The sequence below is a fragment of the Colobus angolensis genome, unplaced genomic scaffold, assembly GCF_000951035.1.
Source record: "Colobus angolensis palliatus isolate OR3802 unplaced genomic scaffold, Cang.pa_1.0 Scaffold21, whole genome shotgun sequence".
Classification (NCBI taxonomy): domain Eukaryota; kingdom Metazoa; phylum Chordata; class Mammalia; order Primates; family Cercopithecidae; genus Colobus; species Colobus angolensis.
In genome coordinates, this window is record NW_012115266.1 from 8,406,138 (window position 1) to 8,415,149 (window position 9,012).

Here is a 9,012-nt window from a genome sequence, read left to right on the forward strand (position 1 = left end):
CTCGTGCGGCTGCCAATGAGGCGGAGGGAGGGCGGGGCGGGGCGGGGCCAAGGCACCACCCGAGCGGGGTCCCAGCGCCGGAGCCCGCCCCCTACCTGCCCATCCAGCCCACCGCAGAGCAAGCGCAAGCCGAGAGATTCCCTTCCGGCCAAGCCTGGCACTGAGACCCGACACCCGACGCCGTTTGGTGTGCGGTTGTGTGCGCCCCAGAGCCGTGGGTCCAAGAGGAAGGCCAAGGAAACGCCGGCGGTGGATCAAAGACTCCGTACTAGAGGCTCACAAGGAGGGGCTGAGGGACGCGGTCACTGCCGGTCATTCACGTCCAGCGGCGTGCGGCCGGCCTACCTGCTGGGATCACTTCAGTATAGTAACTCGAAACTGTGTTACTGTCTGGCCCTTTTCACATCTGCTGGTTTTACCAGGACTCAGGGCTTGGCTCCGCCCTGCCTAATTGCCCTACAGCTTCCTCATTGCTAAACTCACACCCCTCTCTCCTGCCAGGATCCCTCCACCGACGCTCAAAGTCTGTGTGTGGCTGCGGTGGACAGAAGACTGGGACGCGTGAACGCCTTTGAGCCACCAATCATGGCCACTCGCATTCCATGACTCTTCCTTTGCCTGCTACCACCAGCAGCCGTTCCCCACTGCCTTCTCCCCCCACCTCCCATCCGGAGCCCACCTGCCGGAGCTCCTGGCAGAAAAGCACTGGCTGCCACTGGCTTCGAGCCCATGTGTGCCCAGTACTATGCTGAAAGCATTGCTTTGGGTCCTTGACACAGTCTATGCGGTAGACACCCTCATCACCTCGATTTAAAAGATGGATAACCTGAGGATCAAAGAGACATGACTTGAGCTGGGTCAATCTGAGCTGGGTGAAGTGCCCAAGGTCACCCAGTTGATGAGCAGCTGGATTCGAAGCCAGGTAGTGTGACTCAAGAGCCTGTGTTCCTAACCATAAACCATACCGATAGATGGAAACGAGGGTCACTCCACCTCCAGCAATGAGTTTTCTCAGAACAGAGCCTCTGATTCTCGGGGCAAAGCTACAAAGAGAGCATTATAATCCCATATGAAAGATGAGAGAAGTGGCCTCACCAGGATTAGGCACACTGCTTACGGTCACACAATGCATAGAGATTGCAGCCTGGGAGCCGAATTTTCGGGCTCCAAGCCTCCTGCCTCCTGCCTTCTCTTGAACCCGGCTGGTGTGACCCATGTAACTGGCTGAATGGACTGACCTCAGGACAGCACGCTGCCCTTTGGCCCGCCCCCATTGCCATCCCCACCGCAGGGGAAGGGAAATGGAAGACAGCCCAAGGGCAGAGAGCAGTTGCCTATGCAAGGTGAGGATGGGAACCATCCCCACTGGAATGTAAACTGCCCAGCCAGAGAGGTTTGGGAATCTCCTTCCCTACTGGCACAGGCTCTAGAGCATACAGTAGACATTCAATGCAAATTTTTATTTATGTATTTATTTATTTATTTAATTTTGAGATGGAGTTTTGCTCTTGTTGCCTAGGTTGGAGTGCAATGGCACGATCTCGGTTCACTGCAGCCTCCGCCTCACCTCCTGGGTTCAAGCGATTCTCTTGCCTCAGCCTCCCAAGTAGCTGAGATTACAGGTGCCCACCACCATGCCTGGCTAATTTTTGTATTTTAGCAGAGACAGGGTTTCACCATGTTGGTCAGGCTGGTCTCGAACTCCTGATCTCAGGTGATTCACCTGCCTCGGCCTCCCAAAGTGCTGATATTACAGGCATGAGCCACTGCACCTGGCTAAAAAAATTTTAACATTAAAAAAAGTGGAGGCAAACATTGCATACAGTGAAATGCATAGTCGTAAGTGTACTCTTGGATGCATTTTGACAAACATACACACCCCGTCCCATTTCCCTCACCCCAAGAGTTCTCTCAAGCCTCTTGCGGTCAATCCCCCCCTCGCAGAGGCAACTGCAATCCTGACTTCTATCCTCATGGATCAGTTTTCCCTGCTCTTGAATTTCACACAAATGAAATTATTCAGCACATACTTTTTTTCAGATAATATGTATTTGTTGGATAAATGAATGAAAGGGCAGAGCAATAGCAATTCTAATATGGCAAGAGGTTTCGGGGGCAGACAGGTGTTGTGGGACACAGAGGCAGATGTTGCTCTGAACCAGGAACCAGCCATGCACCCCCATCCTGGGAGAGACCGGCAAAAGGAAAGCAGGAATCCAGGCCAAGGTAGAGGACCCAGGTGGAACCCAGACACAAGACTTGGGGTATAGAAGTCTCAGCCCCAACTGGAGAGGCTTCAGGCCCCTCCCAAATGTCACTTAAGTTCCAATCCAGCTCTCTCCCTTCTACTCATTCGGGAGGACTTCTTGGAAGAGGTAAGACTCTCAGAGACCAGAAAGGTAGGTAATACCCAATGAGGCTAATGGGATGAGGATGAGTCCCTACCCCCCTACCCCGCCCCCAAGCAGTTTCACCAAGGGAACGTTGGCTGTGGAGGAGGAGGCTCAGCAGCCCGGAGGAGGAGGCTCAGCAGCCCAGCCTCGCCACATGCTCAGGCTGGCACCCAGCGCCAGGCTGCCCTCTTGGGCTCCATCCGCACGAGCAGCACCACATGAGCCCACATGAGCCTCTCCACCCCGGCACCAGCTTGGCAGAGCTTCCTGGGGCTGAGAGCATGGAGGACCAGCCGTCTTCTTTCTCGGAGTCTTTTTCTTGCTCTCGGAAGATCCTGTACCTTCACCTCCCACCAGGCCCTTCTCAGTGGGTAAAGGTAAAATGTGCTGGCGTTCCAGGCCCACGCAGGCTGGCAGTGGGGCAATCATCATGATGAATCACGCTGGCACTGCAGGCACCTGGTCCTTGTTGAGGCGTAACTAATGAATTAGCTTCGCCCCCAGCACGGGGCCTCTCAGCCTTTCCCCACTTCCCAGGAAGGCAGGAAACTGAGACCTGGGAGTGGGAAGCAGGGGAGGAGAGAGGACTCTGTCAGCTCCAGGCATGGGTCCCGAACCCTGGCCAGCCCCTCTGCCCACTCGCACACTGCAAAAACACCCAAAGTGCAGGTCCCTCAGGCCCCCAGAAACTGCCTCTCTGTTACTAATCATGAGCTGTAACTATTAGTGCCCACCCCCAACTCTGTATTTTTAAAGAATTTCTTAAAATACAGGAAAAGTGTGGCACTGTGAGAAACACCCCCGTGCCCAGTACCCAGCATTGACAATTGTTCACATTTCGTCAAACTTGCTTTAAACCTATTTTCTTTTAAACAAAAGGAAGAAAACAGCACATGTAATATACAAGTCTCCTTTGTCTCCCCTCCAATGTCCCCAAAGGCACTACCGCCCCCTCCCACACTGACCCTGCCAAAGTCCCCTCTGGATTCCCCTCCCTGCCTTGGGGCCAGGACATCCCTGGCTGCTGAATAAGATGATGGGATCTTAGCATCCTAGGTTCTTAAAAAACAAGGATTCAAATCTATTACAGCCAACTACGAGATGTCAGAGCTGGGAGGGTGCTTAGCTCCTCTGGGAGGTCACAGGCTCTGTTCAATGTCTGCAAGAACGTAGGGCCCCTTGTTCCAGAAAAACGCGTGGAGGCAGAGACTCACCCAATGATGTGCGCCATTCCCAGGGGTTCACGGTGTCTTGGGTGTCTAGGCCAACCCCTTCATTTGGCAAAAAAGGAAAGCGATGATGTCCTCACCTCATGGCCCACTCCCCTTACCTGCAGCAGCCAGAAACTTCAGTTCCTGCCATCTTTCAAGTATTCATTCAACAAACCTTAAGCACCTACCTCTATGCCTAGGCAGGGGGAATTACTGTGAATGTGAACATAATAGACAAACCCCCTGCCTTTGTGGAATTTATATTCATGCAAGTGGAGATCATCAACAAAACACGTGTCAGGTCATAATCAGGCTATGGAAGAAATAAAGCAGGGATAAGAAAGGAGCAGTGGCTCATGCCTGTAATTTCAGTACTTTGGGAGGCCAAGGTAGGCAGATCACTTGAAGCAAGGAGTTCAAGGCTAACCTGGCCAACATGGTGAAAGTCCATCTCTATTAATAAAAAATTTAAATTAAAATTTAAATTTTAAAAAAAGAGAGAGGAGGACTAAGAAATGTGTTGGGGGGTGGGGAGGGGCTATCATTTAAAACTGAGTGGCTAAGGTCAGGCGCGGTGGCTCACACCTGTAATCCTAGCACTTTGGGAGGCCAAGGTGGGCAGATCACCTGAGGTCAGGAGTTTGAGGCCATCCTGACCACCATGGCGAAACCCTGTCTCTACTAAAGATACAAAAATTAGCCAGGGTGGTGGTGGATGCCTGTAATCCCAGCTACTTAGGAGACTGAGGCAGGAGAATTGCTTGAACCCGGGAGGCAGAGGTTGCAGTGAGCTGAGATTGCGCCACTGCACTCCAGCCTGAGCAACAGAGAAAAAAAAAACACAAAAACACCTGAGTGGCCAGAGGAGGCCTCACTGAGATCATGGCATTGAGCAAAGATGGCAGGGTACACTCCTGGCAGTGGAGATGGCAGTGCCAAGCCCCTGGGGCAAGAATATGCCTGGGCCTTTGGGAGCAGCAAGGGGCCCAGCCCAGGGAGCAAAGGGAAGCATGGTGGTCGAGGAGATCAGAGAGAGAAAGTAAGGACGGGGCAGGCCGAGGAGGGCCCGTGTCCTTCACAACGACTTTGGCTTTGACTCTGGGTGAGAGGTCATGGGGGAATTTTGCACAGAGGATACACATTTTAACATGATCCCTTTGGCTGCAACTGCAGGAATAGGGGTGTGTGTATGTGTGCGTGTGTGTGCATGTGTGTACGTGTGCATGTGCGTGTGTGCATGTGTGTGCATGTGTGTGTGTTGGGGGTAAGGAGTTTGTGCAACTTTAACCTCTCTCCTCTTGGTTCTCTCCCACAGGGTAATGATAGCTGTCATTTACTGAACACCTACAGGCTGTCAAATGTATTCTTCACAACAGCTCTGCCAGGCAGGTGCTATATTCCCCACCACCCTCTGGCTCTACAGATGAAGAAACAGCTTAGATTCTGAGATGTTAAATAGTTTGAGTTTCAATGTGGTTAAACAGCCACTGCCAAGCTACACGGTCACACAGCTGGTAAGGGGCAGAGCCAGGATTCAAACCCAGTCCATCTTATTGCAAAGCCCGGGCTTTGCCTGCTATGTCTCATTGACTCTGTGGGCTGGGAGAAATTAGAGAAACCACGCTGCGTGCTCAAACGCTTACCCCCATCCTGCAAACAGCAAAAATATTTCTAGGGGTGCCCTACCTGGAGATTTTGATGTTGTCAGAGAGGACAAGAGTGGCTACGAGCCATACCACTTCCCTTTTCCCATCCCGGGCCCCAGGGTTCATACGTTTGCTTAACTAGGGGGTATCCTGACATCCTCAGGGCAAACCTAGGAACCCCAAATCCGGCCCCAGAAGACGGAACAAAGAGGTTCCCAGGTCCTGGGTGGGCTCAGGGCTTATCTGACAGCAAATTCCAGACAGTCTCTGGCCCACCATTGGCCTAGAGTCCATCAGTGGTAGCCAAACTCACCAGGCTGGCTCAGCCACTGCCAAGTTACTCCTCCCACCCTGCCTAAGAAACCAGAGCCCAGGCATGGCCTGGGGATCATATTTACCTGGAACCCTAGCTCTGTGAGTTACCTGCCTGATCTGTTGAAAGCTGAGAGTCCTCCCAGGTCCCCCTCAGAGACGCCAGAGCTGGAGCAACAGAGGCCAAGGGAGTGTGAGGAGGGGGAGAAGCTGACTGGTTCCCAAGGCCATGTTCCAGAATGTCGTGGCTGGAACTCTGACCACCCCAGTGGGTTCTGTTAGGCCATCATGCCACAAAGTGGGCTTGACTGTAGCAGGACGAGCCACAAACAAAACCCCTCAGACACCAAGTTGTAGAAGGAAGGGCTTTGTTCAGCTGGGAGCGTCGGCAAGCTACCATCTTAAAATCCGAGCTCCCTGAATGCACAATTTCTGTCCCTTTTAAGGGCTCCCAACACTAAAGATTTCACATGAAAGGGTCGTGACTGATTGAGCAATCTAGGGGGTACGTGACAAGGGCTTCATGCACCGGTGGTCAGAGTGAAACAGAACAGAGCAGGGAGTTTCACAATGTTCTTCCATACAGTGTCTGGAATCTATGGATAACATTGGTTGCTAAGTCATGAGTTGATTTTTAACTACTAGATTTAGGCCAGGCAGGCCCAGGCCTGGTTTCAGGTCTGTTTGGGTCTGGTGCCTGGCACCGGACTGCCTGCCTTTGGTTTCACTTCCTTGTTTCTTCTTAAAACAGGTACTGAGTATAAAACAATATGACAGGGTCTCTCTCTTCCCTCATTTCCCCTCTTTGAGGCTTTCACTCATTTTACTAGTGGCAGTTCTCACTTTTATTTTCACTACTTATATCTTCCTGTGCAATAGATTGATAGTGATTCATATAACATGCTTGTGCTGAAGCATTCTGGTGAACTAAGGTAGCGACGAAGCTTTTTATCATTTGGAGAAGTACAGGTGGCAAACAAGGGAGCAGGAAGCAGTTTCCTATCACTATTATTACTCCTATTATGAGAGTTTTAAATCCGCCTATTGCTGGGAACCAATTTCCAAACATGGCTCCCGGATTAAATCCGCGCCGCACTTCCACGGGTACATGTGCCAGTTTTGTTATATCTTTAACTATATCCTCAACTACTTGCCCCTGATCATCTACGTGTAGACAACAATTAGTAAGGTTGAATTTTCCACAAACTCCTCCTTTGGCCGCTAGCAAGTAGTCAAGAGCTAGTCTATTTTGATAGATAGCATTTCTCATCAGAGTCTCTTGCCGGGCAAGAACAGTCAAGGCTTGACCGGTTTTATTAGTAATAATTTCTAAAACAGCTTATAACCGTATGATCCGGTTGAGCATGTAGATGGGGGTCTGATATCCCCACGAGCCATCTTCTGCCCAAGTGACGGGTCCATAGTATTGTGTAATTTTTTCAGGGGGCCATTCATTATCTTTCCAATTACCTATGGCTATGCTTCGTTTTTCACGGGAAGCATAGTCAGGGAAGCCCAGAAGTTCACCTGTTTTTATGGGCAGTAAGAAGAAAGATGGCTTAATGGTGCCAATTACACAGCTACCTGTCCACTGATCAGGCAGCTTAGCATAGGCTCTATGTCCACATATCCAGTATAACCCGGTGGGGCCGTCCAGTCCCGGTGGAATTCTGGGTGGGCCCAAACAGTCTACAACTTTGGAAATTTACTGAATGGATTTCTTTCTGTGTAATTGGAACTCCACCATGTAACTGTTTTTGCAGTACCATTATACAGCTTTTGCCCAAGACAACTAAGCCGCCCTACAGGATGAGTGGATCCCTTTCCTTCTCTAGCTATGCAATACTGTCCAATAATTGAGGCTTTTAGAACCCAAAAATTGTCAGGGTGGTTCTTTTGGGCCAGGCATTCATCAGGAACTGGGTCTGTAGGAACTAACTCTCGGTCTTCCCATGGCCAGTGATCTCCTGTTACAGTTCCTCCACAAACATAACATGAAGTGACTTTTAGAGACTGGGCTACATGCTCAGCTAATTGCAAAAACAAATTTCTAGTTTTTCCAGGAATCTCAGGTGCTGGCACATTTAGTTCACCATAGAAAGTCTGAAATACTGGTTCTGGAGAGCGTCTTCGAACCTCCCCTTTTATTAGGATGCCTACTCTAGGATCTAGTCCTTTTCTATCAATGCCTAATGATACATATTCTCCTTTATTTTATTTTGGGTCTGAGGAGTTTGTGATGACCAATTCTAAAGGGTTGCAGCTCCCACTCATGCAGGAGGGGCTGTCTTTTCCTTCCCAGAGCCAAACAGGATTTTTTTAATCTTCTTTCCAAGTAGTCCAAATGACACAAGACCAGTATTGACACATCTCACATAAATATGATTTTTGACAGATAAACTTATTTTCTGCAGTGTAACTTTTTTCCCAATGTAGAGACCGCATCCTATTCCTTGCTGATTACTAGTAATAGCAGCACAAGTGTCCAATTTTAAGGTTATATGTTTGGGGATCCCTCTTTCTTCTGTTCCAGCTATTACTTTGCTTGTGTCCCTTAGGAAAGGACCAGTCCTTAGTCTTACTTCAAAGACTGTGATCATGGAAGGTTCAGAGGGGTCATAGCACACATCGGGCTGATCACTTCCTGGATTACATACTTTGCATTGAGTGTTATTATACAAACAGGTTCCCTTTGGAGTTCCTAGGCATTCTTAATAACTGTAAAATAAAAAGATTGTCTTAACTTGTCCTACCTCAGTGACCTGAGGTGTGCACTGAAAATAGTCCTCTGTGTGGGAAGAAGCCGTGGAAGCTTTTACCACACAAGTTCATGTTATAAGGTAAGTAAGTCCCATGACAATTTTCCTCATGTTTCAGCCATGCATAGACCAGTCAGCTTCCGGATGTGACTGGAGCAGGGCTTGTCGTCTTCCTCAGGGTCACTTTGCAGGGACTGTCCAGGCTTGGTTTGGCCTCCCAGGTCTCAGCGGCTGCAGGCTTCACACGGCTGTGGTGAATCCAGGCTGGGATTCCTTCCACCCTGACAGCTATGGGAGTGGTCAGGATAACGGTCTGGGGTCCCCTCCACTGTGGCCGCAAAGGAGCCACGTTCCAGTCCTTGATCCACACATGGTCACCTGGAAAAAAAAGGGTGAACTGGGGAGAATAAGCTGACTGGGCACCTCTCATTTACCCAAGTTGAGATTGTCTGGGTAGTTTTCCCCAAGGCCTGTAGCTGTCGTTGTAATTCAATTTCACCTAACTCTTGGGGAGTATCCAGAAGTCCTCACAGTATAGGAGGAGGCCTCTGATACAGAATGTCACAGGGGGAGAATCCTGTTTTCTTAAAGGGGATACACCTAATTTTAAACAATACCATAGGAAGGGCTTGTATTCATTTTAATCCTGTCTCCTGACATACTTTCCCTAAACTATGTTTGATAGTTCGAT